Source organism: Camelus bactrianus, chromosome 3 (assembly GCF_048773025.1).
Source record: "Camelus bactrianus isolate YW-2024 breed Bactrian camel chromosome 3, ASM4877302v1, whole genome shotgun sequence".
Classification (NCBI taxonomy): Eukaryota; Metazoa; Chordata; class Mammalia; order Artiodactyla; family Camelidae; genus Camelus; species Camelus bactrianus.
Window position 1 is genome coordinate 160,834,959 of NC_133541.1, and position 17,515 is coordinate 160,852,473.

At 39.5% G+C, this 17,515-nt stretch overlaps 1 protein-coding gene across 1 annotated transcript in view; it reads right to left on the reverse strand.

The window, feature by feature from the left end:
- Window positions 1-17,515, reverse strand: part of LOC141577212 (trafficking protein particle complex subunit 9-like) — a 125,613-nt gene that overhangs the window by 9,370 nt on the left and 98,728 nt on the right. Inside the window, exon 16 of the mRNA XM_074361396.1 lies at window positions 16,492-16,652. The gene's annotated coding sequence lies outside the window, so the exon portion shown is untranslated. The remainder of the gene's footprint in view (window positions 1-16,491; window positions 16,653-17,515) is intronic.

Here is a 17,515-nt window from a genome sequence, read left to right on the forward strand (position 1 = left end):
TTAGCTCCTCCACACATCGAAAGGGCATTTTCTTAATGTATCTGACTATAAACACTGAAAGGATTGTTTAAAAGAAATTAAGATGAAGCCATAATGAATAAGCTTTCAGTATAATCTGCACAAAGCCCCAACCAAGGGTCTCACTTCTCACTTCCACATAGGTGTTCAGGTAGCTTAACCTGGTTCTTGGTTTCTTATGACACGGGGGTGGGAAGAATTGTGGATAGATTTATGTAGCAAATATAAATCTAGGGTATTTGCTGTGTAGGAATCCTAGAAATAAATAAATTGTTATATAGTCCCACCCTTAGGAAGCTCAGCCTTTCCAATTACAACAGCATTAAAAATAAAATGAGAGATACATTTAACAAAATTTTACAAGATTTGCACATTGAACATTTTGAAGTATCACCAAAAAAATATTAAAAGATCTACATATATGGAAGGTATCCCGTGTTCATGGAATGGTAGACAATATTGTTAAAAATGTTAAGACTCCCGAAATTGATCTACAAATTTAATGGAATCCCTATCAAAATTCCAGCTGACTTCTTTGCAAAAATTGAAGAACTGATGCCAAAATTCATATGGAAGTGCAAGGGACCCAGGTCAGCCAAAACAATCTTGAAAAAGAAGAGCAAAGTTGGAGGACTCACTCAAAGGTTACTACAAATCTATAGTACTCAAGGCATTATGGTACTGGCATAAGTTTGGATGCATAAATCTATGAGACACAATAAAAAATCCAGGGGGGAAACTTACATTTACAGTCATTTTTCCAGAAATGTGCCAACAAAACTCCATTGAAAGAATAGTCTATTCAACAAATGGTGCAGAGACACCTGAGTATCTGAAGGCAAAAGAATGAATCTGGAATCTGGACACCTCTATTTTATATAACAAATAAAATATTAATTCAAAATGGATCATAGACAGAAACGTAAAAACTAAATGTATAAACTTTCTAAAAGAAGACATAGTTTAAGTATTTGTGGTTCAAGGATATGCTATGGCTTCCTAGATACAATACTAAGAGCACAAGTGAAAAACAAGTAAGATAAAATGGACTTCATCAAAATTAAAAGCATTTGTTACAAAGTGCATCATCAAGAAAGTGAAATGAAGGGGAAGGGGGTAGCTCAAGTGATAGAGTGCGTGCTTAGCAAGAAAAATAAAATGAATAAATCTAATTACCTCCCCTAGAAAGAAATTGTTTTAATGTTTAAAAAAACTAAAGTGAAACGACAATCTGCAGAATAGGAGAAAAATTTTGCAAAGCATATATCTAATAAGAGACTAGTATCCAGGATATAAAACAAATGCTTACAACTGACCAACACAAAGAAAATCGACCCAATTTTTAAATATGCCAAGTATTTAAATAGATACACAATTGGCCAATAAGCATATGAAAAGATGCTCAGCATCACTAGCGAAATCAAAATCAAAATGATATCTGATTTTACACTCACTATTATGGTTATAATCAAAACATGGACAATAACAAGTGTCGGTCAGGAGGCAGAGAAATGGGAACCCTCAATACGCAGCCATTGGAAAGGGGCAATGGTGCAGCTTCTTTGGAAAAGCCTGGTGTTTCCTCAAAAGGTTAGAATTATATGGCACAGCAATTCCACTCCTACATATAGAGTCATCCCTCAGTATCCTCGGGGGGTTCGTTTCAGGAACACCCCACCCTGGATACCATAATCCAAGGATGTTCGAGTCCCTTTACAACCAGCCATCTGGATCCATGAAGTGGAAACTACAGATATGGCGGGCCAACTGTACAGCCAACAGAATGAAAATATAATCTCACAAAAACTTGCACATCAATATTCATGGCAGTATCATTCAGAGTAGCCAAAGATTACAAACAATATCCATCCATCAATGAACGGATAAACAAAATTACCAAGAATAGTCCCACAAACTGTTGGTCATTGAATCTTTGACAAAGGAGGTGAGAACATACAATGGAGTAAAGACAGCCTCTTCAGAAAATGGTGTAGGGAAAACTGGACAGCTGCATGTAAATCAATGAAGTTAGGCTACTCCCTCACAGCATACACAAAAATAAATTTAAAATGGCTTAAAGACTTAAACATGTAGACAAGACACTATAAACCTCTTAGAAGTAAACATAGGCAAAACATCTGACATACATCTCAACAATGTTTTCCTAGAGCAGTCTAATCAAGCAATAGAAATACAAGCAAAATAATACAAGTAGGATCTAATTAAACTTACAAGCTTTTGCACAGTAAAGGAAACAAAAAGACAATCTATGGAATGAGAGAAAATAGTTGCAATAAATGAAACTGACAAGGGCTTAATTCCCAGAATATGTAAACAGCTTTTACACTTAATAAGAAAGAAAAACAAACAATTCAATTCAAAAATGGGCAGAAGTCCTAAAGAAACTTTTCTCCAATGAAGACATACAAATGGCCAATAGGAACATGAAAAAAATGCTCAATATCATTATCAGAGAAATGCAAATCAAAACTGCAATCAAGACTCACCTCTCACCAGTCTGAATAACCATCATTCAGAAGTTCACAGACAGTAAATGCTGGAAAGGCTATGGAGAATTGGGAACCCTCCTTCACTGTGGTGGGAATGCAGTTTGGTGGAGCCATTGTGGAAAACTGTATAGAGGTTCCTCAAAAGACAAAAAATTGACCTCCCATATGACCCAGCAATCCCACACCTGGACATATATCCAGAAGGAACCCTAACTCAAAAAGACACTTTTACCCCAATGTTCACAGCAGCACTATTTACAATAGCAAGGCATGGAAACAACCTAAATGTCCACTGAAAGATGACTGGATAAAGAGTCTGTAGTATATTTCTCCAATAGACTACTATTCAGCCATAAAATAATAATAAAGTAATGCCATTTGCAGCAACATGAATGGACCTGGAGAATGTCATTCAAAGAAAAGTAAGCCAGAAAGAGAAAGAAAAATACCATATGAGATCGCTCACATGTGGAATCTTAAAAAAAAAAATCAAAAAACAAAGACACAAAAAGATAAACTTATCTACAGACCAGAAACAGACACAGAGACATAGAAACCAAACTATGGTTACCAGAGTGGAGAGGGTGTGGGAAGGAATATATTGGGAGTTCAAGATTTGCAGATACTGAGTATGTATAGAATAAACCACAAGTTTATACTGTATAGCACAGGAGAATGTATTTAATATCTTATAGTAACTTATGTTTAAAAGAATATGAAAATGAATACAGGTATGTTCCTATTTAACTGAATTGTTGTGCTGTAACAAGAAACTGACACAACATTATAAACTGACTAGACTTCAATGAAAATATTTTTAAATAGACCAAAAATGAAAAAAAAGGAAAAGGATATTATGAAACCAAAAGAATAAAGTACTGACTCAGGCTACAATATGGATGAACCTTGAAATTTTATGCTAAAATAAGCCAGACACAAAAGGACAAATAGTGCCCTTTAAAGTGAACTGTATCTAAGCGTTTACTGTACTACTTCTGTAAATTTTCCGGAGGTTTGATGTCTATCAATATCAAAAAAATGTATTATTCATTAAAATCATAAAACGCTTCCTCACAGGAGGGCTTTAATTATTAAATGCAGAAATGCATGTAAAGCTCCTGGAAAAACACTTTGCACGTCCACACACAGACACTGCTGTCACTGCCGCTCAGAGGGTGGTGCCAGCGCTGATGAGGGCTGCCTCCACTCGCTGCCCTGCAGACAGGAGTGAGGGCCTGGTCTCTGACAGGCAGGGTGAGCGTGACCCTGGGTGAGACACAGCCATGCCCCAGACTCTGCGTTACCCAACTTTCTTATACAAACTGCAACATGTAATGTAAACACGCTACAGGGATGTATCTTACAACACAGGGAATACAGCCAATGTTTACAGTAACTATAAATGGAGCATCTATTGTACACCTGAAACATATCATATTTTAAATCAGCTATATCATTGTAAAAAATTAAAAAATAATTTAAAAATGTTATCACTTTAATATTCAATTCGGTTTTTAAGTAACTACTAAACAGCTTAGAATGTATAAAAGCATTTAAGTGTGCTGTTTGTTTACATATTTATTTACTTTCAGCCTCCTGCTAAAAGAGAAATTAAACAATTTTTTTTAAACACACCTTAACAACCATAAAACAAAAAGGCAAAACTGAGAGTGAAGAGAAATTGGAGATTCAATACTTAAATGAAATCTGGGGGAGGTAAAGTCATAAAAATGGATTCCCTGGAGTCAGGGCAAGTGTTAAAGTCCGACTAGAAATTCAGCTGTAAGATTCTTGGCAGCTAAAGCAAAAAGAAAAGATCATGGGGGGGTGGTAGATGGTGTGCTTAGCGTGCACGGGGTCCCTGGTTCAAGCCCCAGGGCTTCCACTAACAGATAAATACACCTAATTACCTACCCCCCAAAAGAGTCCCAAAGAAAAGAAAAAGAGACATTTCTTTCCAAAAAAACCTGATATTAAATTTGGATTAAATACTTAAAAAAAAAAGAAATATAGAAAAGATGAATGACACTGTGAAGGAAAAGCCCAGCTGGGCTAACGAGCTAAGTCACAAATCTAAGTGTGGTAAGTGTCGGTTTACTGATCTAAGTATTGCTGGGCTAACTCGTAAATCTGAAGTTTAGTGTCAGTTGAATGGGCTAATAAGTTAACTCGTAAATCCAAGGTCAACAATTGTCAGTAAAGTGATCTGTTCCAAATTCATAAGCTTCAGTGTACTGATTCCTTGCTTTTTGTTGTTTGAGCCTTATTGGCTAATAGCCCCTTACTTGTAATTAACCCTATAGAACCTCATGTGCAGGTCTTGGAGGTGCTCAGAGCTTCGGAACAGAAGCCCATCTGAGCCGCCGGCGTAATAAATCTCAGTGCATGTTTCTTGGCTGGCCTGTTGTTTCCATAACAACACAAGCGATAATGCCCTTGAGATAAATCTGTGATGGCTGCTGGCAGGTCCCCATGTCTCACGTGGCAAAATCTGAAACATCTTTCTCACCACTCAGAGTCATCCTCAGCCCACCCCACACCTCCCGCTGTTAAATGCAGGAGCACAGGCAGGGCCCGGCCTTTGCTCTCTCTGTGTCATCACAGTGAGACAGGATGGAAGGGGCAGAGCACAGCCATTCAAGGAAGGCCACAGCAATTAACATCAAAATGGTGAAGGATTCAACCCCCAGTAGGCCTTGAGGCTCAGGATGAAGAGATTTAACTTCTAGCAGAGTTTGAGCTTCATCATACACCCATTGAAATAGTAACATGGTGAATAACATGACCCAAGGCACCATGGCAGTCCCAAGGCTAGCCACAAAAGGTCAAAGGTTGGGAAATGGCCAACTCCCTGGGAATCCCAGCCCCTTGCCCTTTGGCTGGTCCTTCTATATATTAGCAAATGAAACCCCAAGCCCAAGAAAATGAGCAACACAGCGCCACCTCGCGGTCACCCCTCTCTCTCCCTCTTCGGAGAAAGCCCACACTCTGTGGAGTGTGTACCTACTTTTAATCTGAGCACTCAAACCCCACACCTCGTGGCCTTTCTCTTGCCTTTCAATGTGTCTCTGTGTATAAATCTACCTTTCCTCAACACTGGCTTGCTCTTGAATACTTTACTGCACAAAGCCAAGGAACAAAATCTGGTGGGACACATCCCGGGGGCTCAACCAAAGCCTGGGACACAGCCCTTCTCATGCCTCACGTTTTTTTCCTTGTATCAACAGGACTGGGTTGTGAAGGGAGCTCTGAGGCCCCAGCTAAGGGACAGAAGCTGCCCCCAGGGATCGAATTGGTGGGCAGACTCTTCCGCAGCAGGGGCTTTGGGGTCTGCACGGTTCTCTGTGTTTCTCTGTTGTTCTGAATCCCCAGCCACAGAGCGTTCTCCCTAGGCCTGTCCCCACAAAACCCTTCTCTCCAAAATACAAGCACATCATGTCACAGTCCTCTTGTTCAACCAGGAAATGCTTAACCCACTTTTTCCCTCCACAGTAAAGTACCTAACTGTCCTCCCTCCCATCACAACACTTCTTTCTTTGTGAGAACTCTGCACTCCCCACACACCATCCTGAACGCAGGTGCCTTGCTGGCTGGGACCAAGATGTTTCAGTCTCACACAGCCTGCATCCTTTCACTTTCCCCTTGTTACCATAAAAAAGCCTTTCCTGAGTCACCCACAAGTCTGATTCTGAACTTCATAAAGTGCTGAGGTTGCAGTCACTGTGTGCATACCTCCCAGGTTTTGACTAAGTTTCCTTCACGAGATCTTCATTAAGGAGCTTCATCAAGAAGTTGAAAGAGGATATTCTTACATCTGAGCGGAGGAGACTGCAAAAAATTTAAATGGCTTTGAAGAGAGAGTAAACCAGGGACAGAGAAGTCGCAGGTCCTAGTCAACAGTGTCATGAGGCAAAATGTTCTTCAAAGGCTCAGATTGGCTTCTGAATGCGGAGGCGGCAGGGAGGACGTGACACGCAGTGAGTGGGGTGAGTGACACAGGGTACGCTCCCCCAACTGGGGAAGAATTGGATTTTGTTCTAGTTTTCCAAACAAATACTTACTACCTTTTTCCCCTATTGTCACATACCATTTCCTACGATTTAAGAATATCAATGACAGTCATTTGGGCCACTTGGGAGAAGCAACACGATGCCATTCACAGGGCTGGGACATGACAGCCACACCAGTCTAGGTTGAAAGACCAGTGGGGTTATTTCCATGGTGATCACGGGCATGCAGCAAACTCCCCAGCTTCAATGACCTCATCTCAAAGGTGGGGCAATAAAACTACCAAGAAAAGTGCGTGATGATTATGGAAGACATCTGTTTACTAGGTAAGTGCCCGTGACAGCTGCAGCTTAATGGGGAATGAGTATGATTAACAAGGCCCTGTCTACGTGGCCACACGCTCCCTGCCTTCCTGCCTTGGTGCAGCAGCAGAGTTTGTTTAGCTGAGATGAACGCCCCCAGAGCAGCCCCGACGGGAAAGCTCGCAGCTCTGCATTACGAGGCGTGTTTTTTCCTTCTCAGTGCTGGTCACAGTTTGCTGTCATCTGTTTTTATGTTTATCCCTTTTGTAACTTCCTCTCCTCCGGAGTTTTTGCTCAAGCAGTGCAGGGCCAGGTGTGTCTTGCGGCCTGCCCGATATTCTGGGCTGGGAAACAGCCGACCACACATCTGGCTCTGGTGCTGAACGGAGAGGGCAGAAGGCCCTGGGGCCCATGCTGAACCAAGGCCCCTGCACCCAAAATTATGGTCTGACTTTGGGCAAATTACACAGTCTTCTTTACCCTGAGATTCCTCATCTGTCCATGAAAATAACTTCCCATGGCTCACAAAGTTACCAAGATTAAAGGGAATCACCAAATTCACAACCTATTCAAGGGGCTACCAGTGCGCCCTCAACAGACAAATGCTGCCTTTACGGCTCTGACACACGCCAAGAGGGGCGGCCGCACACTGTGAACACTGCTAAGTGCCAGTGTGTTAAGTGCTTCATGAGTGCTACAATACTCTTTAGAACTTACAACAATCCCAGGAAGAAACGAATATTATCATGCCCATTTCACAGATTCACCAACAGGTTAAGAGAGGTTGCATTCTAGTCCAAAGCCGTATGGTGAGGAAATGGCTATTTAAACCGGAATCTGGGCCCAGGCCTAGGCTCCATCTCTCTCCCATCCACCTGACAATTTGCCTATGAACTCCACCTGTCCAATACACAAGTTTGCAGCCGGCCAGCTCTTAAATGCAATGTGTGCCACCATTTGTCAATGTTGGTTAATTACCATAAACTGTTCTCAGAGACCACTACAGAAAAGAAAGGTGGACTTAAGGAATTCTGCATTGCGATCTCCTGTAATGTGCAGAAACCCTTCCCTACACCACCAAATCCAAATGTATGCTTCTTCCATGTTTATGTTTGCACACGGCTTATTAAAGAAGAAGGTACCTGCAGTAATTCCATCTAGGTTGCTTTCCAAGGTTGCAGATTATCCATAATCGGTCCTTGAATGAAAATACTACAATGTGAATGAAAATACTGCAACCATGTCAGTAAACAAAGAGTGCTGAAACCAAGTCATTAGCGGCTGCCGCCAACCCCCAGCGAGGACAGGCCTGCAGCCCAGCAGCTGCAGCAACTCACAATGGTGCCCTCTGAGCAGACTCAGAATAAGAAAGGACAGGATACTGGCCCTAGGTAGCTAGGTGCTTGTTTAAAGAATGAATTCAGGGAGTCCAAAATATTTGCTTCCTCCCATACATAGAAAAGCACTAAATTCTTGAACTTGAGATACCTGGATTTCTTTAGATAACAAGCAATCTTTTACTGTTCCAACAACCTGGTCTTTGTTGTAAAGCTCCTATATATCCTAGCTCCTCCTCAACCTCTTGGGAGCAGTCCCTCAGAGAGATCTGAGAGGCTGTCATCACGGCTCGAGTCGTCCTGCCAAATAAAACATAACTCTTAACCTTTAGGCTGCACATGTATTTCAGTCAACAGTTTTGGACACCATGAAGGGACCCAGAGCAGACTTTCTCCACCTGAACTCTCCAGGTATCTGGAACCTTGGTACCATAAGTGGCCCTTTGTGCCCATCTGCCTCCTCGGGGAGTCCAGATGAATTTGGGTGAGTCTCTCTTGGTTCTCGGAAATCACATATTGTTTGATGATCCTGAAGTTTATTTGGTGGTGTTTCCAGGTAACTGGCCCTCCAGTTAAAAGATACTGGGGTGAATTACCCACCCAGTGGAGACATACTGGGTGGGGCCTTGTTGAAAGATAACGGGAAATACCCACCTTGCGGAGACGTCCGAAGTGGGGCTGGTGGAAACATACCAGGAAAATACTCACCCAGTGGAGACGTCCCGAGTGTGTCCAAGTTGAAGGACACTGTGTTCAGGGCTGAGTGGTTAGGTAAGAGGTTGTTCTAATGTTTTCCTCAATTTGGTTACCTCCATTGAATTTTTCAGGATAAAAGTAAAACTCTTATGAGTAACATTTCAACTCCAAAAATGGGATCCTCATCCTGGCTGGTAACAGCTTTCTCTGGTGACAGAGAATCTTGCAGGAGTGCTAGGGGCAAAGACTTCATGCCATAGAGTTGTCCCTGAGGGAAATCTTACTAGCAAATTTATTCTGAGAACCCGAACTTACAATGTGGAATAGAACTTTCAAAAAAAAAAATAAAAAACAGAAAAGAAAAGAAAAAATGACAGATTGCCAGCCTCCAACTCTTACCCCAGCCAGGTTTATGTACGTACAAAACTTACAGCATTAATTGGGAATTAGAAAAAAAAAAAAAACTCACTATGAAATTAACTAACCAGGCCTGATAAAAAACATTTTTTGGAATTCTGAACTTATAAAAACAAAATCCCCGTTAGGGGGAACTTGGATTTCTCTTCCTGTGTCCTTGAAATGTAAACGTTTTATCTTTCTCTGGGTGTTTTAAGTGTGTGTATGTATGTATATATAAGTTTACTTTTTTTTTTTAAGGAAACCTTGGACTCTGCCATACAAAAGGTTCAAGTATTGTGTACATATGGTGGCCACGCAAATAAATTGGGATTCTAAGCAATTCTTTGTACCAAATGTCTGATATTTTGCCATCTTAAACTTTGTTTCATCAGCCTGGACCACAAAGGCCTTTAGCTTTTGAAGAGTTAACCTTTGAATTTTATTTAGGCAACACCCCCACTCTCATGTGAAAGAGCCTCTTCATCTTATTGGTTTAAAATCACTATATATATATTATATATATATTATATAATAATAATATATATATTATTATATATATATATATAAATTGATGGCCATATGATGGATCCTTTAATTTGGAAAAACTTTTAAATTGGTGAAAGTTGAAAGAGATCTCATTATGAACAGCTGTTTTATTGGTATCTATTAAAATCAATTTTAAAGTTAGAAAAATATATCTAATGGTTAAGCTAAGAACTTAGTGAAAAAAATAAAACTGGTTTGAAAAGCTACATTTGTGTTTTTCCTTTCCGATAAATGGTTCTAGGGATGCTAATAAAAACTTAGAATAATTAATGTTAATTAGGTTGAATAACTGGAAAAAGGATTGTTAAAAGGTCAAAAAATAAAAGATAAGGGGCTTATCCCAAGTGGATAAATATTTTTATATGGTTATTTTGAATGAGATAAATAAAATGGACATTTTTGGATTTAGGTACAAGGTTTTGATACTACACTACATAAAGTAAAAAAAAGGGCCAAAGAGATCACCTACTGCCCCCCAACATTAAAGTTCAAACAAGTCTGTTTTATTTGCCGCAGTTTAAAATATATGTATATATAGACTGAAATACTTGATCAATGATTGGGACAACAGACCAATTAATCAAATTAAAAATTGAGAAGGGTCTAAGCTCTTTGGCTGAAACTTGGGCATCCTAGAGACTTTTCTATAAAATTAGATACAATGCACAAAAAAAAAAAAAAAGGCTTCTGGCACTAATTCTAGAAATAAGAATTATTGATTAAAACATAAATATAAAAATTAAAGGTATAAGATTTAATAAAATTGAGATAAAAGTCTGTAAAATTGGTATATTTAAATGGTCTTTATATAAACCTTTTGCTTAATTATGTTGTGGGATAGATCTGTTTCAATGGAAAAACGCTTCCCCTTCTTGGTGTTATAATTCTGGGCACAAATCTGTCCCTCAGAAAATATTAATTGAACAAAGTAAAAGAAACCAACAGAGTTACATGAGCCGTCCAGTATAACGTAAAACTAAAAACTAATATTCAGTGGCTAATAAAAAAATATAATAAGAGGTTTACCCTGGGTTTAACTTATAACTCAAGGAAAAGAGACCTTACTAAATGCCTTATGCAAGCTTTGGAAAACATGATAAATTAAACCTTAAGGTTTTAAAACACGGAATTCTTTGTTTACAGCTCTTCTCACTGATAAAAAAATTCCAATTAAGGAGAGAAAATTGGGTCTGGGTGACAGAGCAGTTCTCTGGGGAATTGGAAGATTGTGTCTTTGTCTTGCAGATCAGAAATGGAAATACAGCAAACAGTGACCTAGGACTGAGCCTAATTAGCTCAACGAAATAAAACTTAAGCCCAAGAAATTTTTGGCATTTTAGAACTCAGAACTCTGACGTGTCCTTCAGACTTTGTCAAGAAATCTTAAATGTCTGTTTCATAAATAGCAAGCCTTAGTGATTTGAGTAAGCAAATTCACTTTACTCCAACTATTATTATACCTATCTTATAAGTAAGTTTTAAAGTGAAGCTATGAGATCTCTAGCTTTTGTCTGTTTATAAGACTGTGTACACATTATTGATGTGAGATATTTCTACAGCTAAAAAAATCAAAGTCAAAGAGATCTGCTTAATTGACGTAAAAAATAAGAGCTTGAAAAGTAAGTATTTTTAAAATAAAAACTGAACAAATTGATTTTCAGTGTCACGTGAACTGGAAAATATGCAATATTAAGATAATATTTGATATTGTTTAGTTTAAGAATGTTCTAATTAATATAGACATCTTTAAAGACATCAATATTAAGTATAATGCTTTTACTGTACCTAGGTTTAATGAAAGTCAAATAAGATCCTGTTATATCTGTTGCAGATTTGTCAAGAAAAAAAAACAGTAATGTGGTGTGGTAAAATTTTAAGCAAATTAAATGCAAATGAGATGAGAGCTTTGGGTAAATTTTTAAAATATATTTTTAAAATGTATGCTTAAGATAATCTCTAAATGTTTGGTATCTTTAAATTCTAGAGTTGTGCTAAATTAAGTCAAATGATAGGATTTTATTAAATAGCTATGCCATTTTCAGATAAAATAAGATTGAAATATGAATTATTAACATGTAACTTCCTCTTACAGAGAAAATAAAGGTGTTTAGAAATACTAATAAATGGATGATGCCACCCTGAAACAGTCTCTATTATTAAGGGAATGATCTCAGTATCCTAGGAAAGTAAGATAAATGTGCAAAGGAAGATATAAGAATGGAATTATATTTTGTTAATGAAAAATAGTGAATTTCTCCTGAAGCTGGTTACTTCTGAATGGAAGAGAAAATAAGGGACACACTAATATGAGTAGAGAAAGCTATGGAAGGCTTGTGGAAGAGGAACCCTGAGGAAAGTTTCATACGTGGTCGGAATTGGCTAAGTTTAGAATCAACTTGGGCAAAGTAAATGAATCTTAGAAGTAAGCAGGTACAAGACTAGATTTGGTTTTCTCGCTGTTAAGAGGAAAAATTTTTCTTAAAATGTTAATCCACCTTCAGTAACAGATTGTAAAGCTTCTTATACCACTTAACTGATCTGTTCTGCCATTACCTTTGACGCATTTTCTTGTTAATGAATTAGTACTACGTTACAGTGATCTATATGTTTATCTGACCAAGTGTTCTGAAAACCTTTAACAAGTTCCCCAAATATCAATTTCTAATTAAAGTTCTTTTAATCTCCAGTTAAGTTTGGGATGCTACAGAGGGCCCCTGAAACATCCCAAAGAGAAATTTTAATCTAGTAAATTTCATTTGGCATGTTAAATAACACGGTATTGTTAAATGAATAATAAATCTTCTAAGGTTATATTGTATGAGAAAATATTATTAATATAGATATTGTAGAAATTATATGGACTCCCTAAAATTCTGGTATATCTGAAATGTTACCAGTGATAATTCTGGGTATAGTGACCAGGTTTCTTTATCGATTATAGTGTAACGGTGTTTAACCATGATTTTAAATCTTTTGTCATTTATAGACAGTTAATGGTTGTCTTCTGATGGTTTTGCAAAATGCTTGTTCTTCAAGGAGATTTACTGATTTCTAATAAATTTCAAACTATAGCAGTGAACTAAACTGGGTAAGAAATTTTAAATTTCCAATGAAAACTGTGATTAAAAGAATTAGTTACATGGGACTGAGTAAACTGATGAATATGGTTACAATTTTTGATTTTGTCTGAAATACTACTGGCTTTTAACCTGTTTCCCAGACATAAAGAATCTCTTCTCTTTAAGCTAGCTATGATTCACAGCAATTTGATAAATTATACCTATGTAATCAGACTTGGAACAGTTATCTTTTCTCTCTATCTGATCCCTCAATAGACTAAAAACTCTTAGGTCCCCAGTGGCTCTATCAGACAAATGAGGAAGATCATCTCTTAACAGATATAGGAATCTCAAGGTATTTTAAGGATTTTAAAGAGAAAAGAATTTACCTAAATTTGTAAGGCAGAAATCCATGACAAGCCGTTGACGGGGCTTTCCTGGCCTTAGCAAACATTATTAACATTCTACCCTGAGACTCCTAATTAAAAGTTCCAACACAGCCAATTTAAAAAATCCTATATGATCAATTAATCAGACAACATGTAAATAAATTAATCTTGACATGGCTTTATTTGAGAAAAATGAGGGTAACTTTAGAGAGAAAAAAGATTATATTTTAGTGGATATTAAATTCTAGTTTTGTTAATTGACGTCCGTATTTACTAACACACTTCCCAATCATTCCTTGCTGTTATGTCACATTGCTGTACAGTTTAACTGAATTATTAATAGGATACTCTACCTTTGTTTCTGAAGCTTACTAATCTATCCTTGGGTAAAGTTCCAATGCCCCATGACCTGCAGCCAGGGGATTATACAAACTGGAACAGGCATGACTTAAAGAACTGTCTCCAACCTGAATGGAAGGACCCTTTATCAGGTACTCTTAAATAGACCATACACACCAAAGCTGAAGGAAACGGACTTTCGGGTTCATTTCCTATCAGAAATAGCCACTGCAATGCACTGGCCTATAGAGCACTGCTCACCTTAAAACAATGCCCAAATGGAGAAAAAGCTACCAGGCCAGGATGAGAAGAAGACGATATCTGAGGTAGACAGCTGACCCAAGACACCGTACCAGGGCTGCATAAAAATTACTGTGATAATTTCTCCTACCTTTGATTATGAACTACTCCAATTGTTAAGTTTATGGTAAATTACCTATGTCTAGTTCTTCTGTGTTACCTTGGTGGGTTTCCCTACTCCAAGCTCTAACTAGATAGCCCTCAGAAACGTTATTCTAAAAAGAAATTATAGTTCTGTTTAGGCCTCTGTTGATCTTACAAGGTGGGAGACCTCACCTGACCAATTAATACCTGCTCTGAGACTGACCATAAATATGAACTTTCTCATAAGATCACTCAAACTCAATCAGAAACACAAGCAAAATTTTAACCCCAAAATACAACTTCCCGACTATTAAATTCTTAATCGTGACTTTATTAACGTTACTAGCTGTATTACTTATATCCTGTCTATTTTATAGAATTGTCTGTTACATTTCCCAAAGTTTAACTAGGCCTACAAAATTGATGATGGCTAAACATCTTGAAGAAATAGATAAAATTTATAACCCTGAATAAAGTAATTGTAATAGTGTGATTCTAGGTATCGGAATGAGCAATGAAGGGAAAACACTTCCTGGATCATAACAAACAAGTAAGACAGGTGATCCAGAGAATTTTTAATATCAACAGGGCCTGATAAAAAACTAACACCTTGAATGGCAACTCAGAAGATTCTTCACCTGAACTAGGATTGAGCCATCCTAGCACCATGGGACAAAATTGGTCATGAAATGTCTCTCAAAATATTGGCAGAATTTAGGACCAAGGGGGAGCACTGTGAATGAAAATACTGCAACCATGTCAGTAAACAAAGAATGCTGAAACCAAGTCATCAGCTGCTGCTGCCACCCCCAGCGAGTGCATGCCTGCAGCCCAGCCTCTCAGCCACTCACAGTGGTGCCCTCTGAGCGGAATCAGAGTAAGAAAGGACAGGATACTGGCCTTAGATAGCTAGGTACTTGCCAAAGGGATGAATTCAATGACACAAATGTTTGCTTACTCCCATACATAGAAAAGCACTAAATATTTGATCTTGAGATATCTGGTTTTCTTTAGATAACAAGCAATATTTTATTGTTCCAACTACCTGGTCTTTATTGTAAAACTTCTATATATCCTAGCTCCTCCCCTACCTCTTGGGAGCAGTCCCTCAGAGTGATCTGAGAGGTTGCCATCCCGGCTCGAGTCCTCCAGCCAAATAAAACATAACTCTTAACATTTAGGCTGAACGTTTATTTCAATGAAGTCCCAGAATAGACACAACTCATCAATTCTGTAATGGAACACACTGGATCAGGAAACAAAAGCGTGTTTTAGTATGGAAAAACTACGGTTTCCTCTTTTTTCCTGTCATTATACAATCCCACCAGAACTCATTAATTTGCTGTCTGCTCATCTGGCAACCAAACTCAGAGAAGAGTCAACTCAGCAGAGTGCTTTACTCGGGAGAACACCCCGCAGCAGCACTGCAGGCTACCTGCCCTCCCGCACGCTCTGCTGACCCTTGGTGTCCTCCGTGAAGACCAGGACAACAGAGCTGTTCCCAACAGCTGCGAAGTCCCACAAGTTAAATAAATCATTTTATTTTATACGATATTTTACGTATATACCCATCTCTGAAAACAGCTTTACAAGAAGCCCAAATCTTCAGCATCAATCTGGAAAGGCAAATCCGGTCCGCAAGGGAAAACAAGACTTAAGACGAAGCTAAGGCTTCCAAAGTACTCTCCACGACCTAAGGCCTCCATAGTCCCCTGCAGGACCTTCAACCAAACTGCCTGCAGGCCTGCAGCTGCAGGCGGCAACATGTCTGCTTTTAAAGCAACCCCTTCCTGCCCTCGGGCACTACAATGTCCCTCTACGCCCTCCCTTCTCAGGGTAAGAGCAGCCGCTGCAGAACCTCACAGGGCAGCACTGACAGGATTAGACAAAGAGGATCAGAGCAAAACTAAGCCTTCTGATGACACGAGCTTGTCACTCTGTCACTTTACAGATGAAGATATATATATAGAGAGAGGCGGGGTGATCTTGCTCAAAGTCACACAGCTAATAAGTGGCAAAGTCTATAACTCTGTTCTTCCCTCCGGCGTGACGCCCCAGCTGGGACGCCCACAGGGTTCTCTCATGCCTGCCTGACCAGTCCTTTACTGGCATTCATAAAACACCACAGGGTCTGACCCTAGCCTAATTTTTCAGCATCTTTTCCCTGCAGTCTGGCAGGAACAAGCGGTTCGGGCCATTGTATGACTTCTGGCTCCCAGAAGCCTCCGTGCTCAGGCTGGTCTTGCCTGTGCATCCAGCACCCTGCTCAGAGGCTCTTCCTCCCCTGCAGGAGGACGTTTCCACTCTCCGCATGACATCCCCTCAGGGAAGCCCTCTTCTCACCCTCAGCTCAGCAGGTGTCCCAGGCCACATCCCGAGCTGCCCCATTAGGACTGCGGGTGCCCAGGTTTGATAGTCAGATCAGCAGCCTCAGAGCCAGGGATTATGCCCGGGTCACCCTGCAAACCTACTGCCCGCCTCACAGCCCCCAGCCAGCAGGTCACCTGGAAGTCGCAGCAAGTGCCCCACCCAATCCCGAAGTCTCTTCATTTGCCAGCACCGCTGATGAATGGTCTCCAAACTTTGGTCAGTTTTGCAAAAAACAGCAGCTTCCACTGTGAAGCAGGGGGTTTTCTCTTCTGCTCCCCATCCTTACTGGAAACGTCTAGGGAAATGAAAAGGCCTTTTCTTAACCCTTTTCTGATGACACCCTCCCACTCACAATACTCACATGCTCAAGAGATTTGGGTGTACCTGATTTTGTTTCCCTTACGCTAAGGGGCTCAAAACACTGCGGGAATCTTTCTCTTTTGAGGGTATTTTTACTCAGTTTATCGGCCTTAATCTGTTTTTGTCTCTCTCTTCAATATCCCTAGAAGTTGCCACTTCTTATTCCCTTCAGCAGCCTCCCTCCCAACATCTAGTCTAGGAAATCAGCTGTGATGAGGGGCCGGGGGGAAGTCACAGAAGATGCAACTAAGGCACAGAGAGGTGACTTAATTTGCCCGAGAAGATCAGCTTCAAGCCCCAACACTGTGTGTCACGTCCCTCTGTTTAACTCTTATGCTAAGCAAGCAATCTATTTGAAGATTATGGTTATAAACAGATGAGGTATGAAAATACATACAAGAACACACATCAACTCTATGATGTTCATTATCTCCACTATTTTGTTTATATTTATTTTATTTCTATTAAAAAAAAATTAAGAACCTCTGCAGTCAATATAGCAAAATGTTACTGGGCTTTAAATACAGAATATAGAGGTTTTAAGTGTGTCATTACTCATCCTTATTTGTATGTTCACAAGACAAACTGATTTGAAAGTCACTCTCCCCTCCCCCTACTCACTACTGGCCCTCACCTGAGCTTCCAAACCACACATATAACAGCCTTTCACTTTACCCACAGCTGTACTCATCAGTAATCCCCCAGAAATCCCTCTACAGCTTTCCCTCCTCAGAGCACAACAGGACCATCATTTACCTCATTAATCCACCCAGAAACCTGTTCCTTCCTCCATCCTAC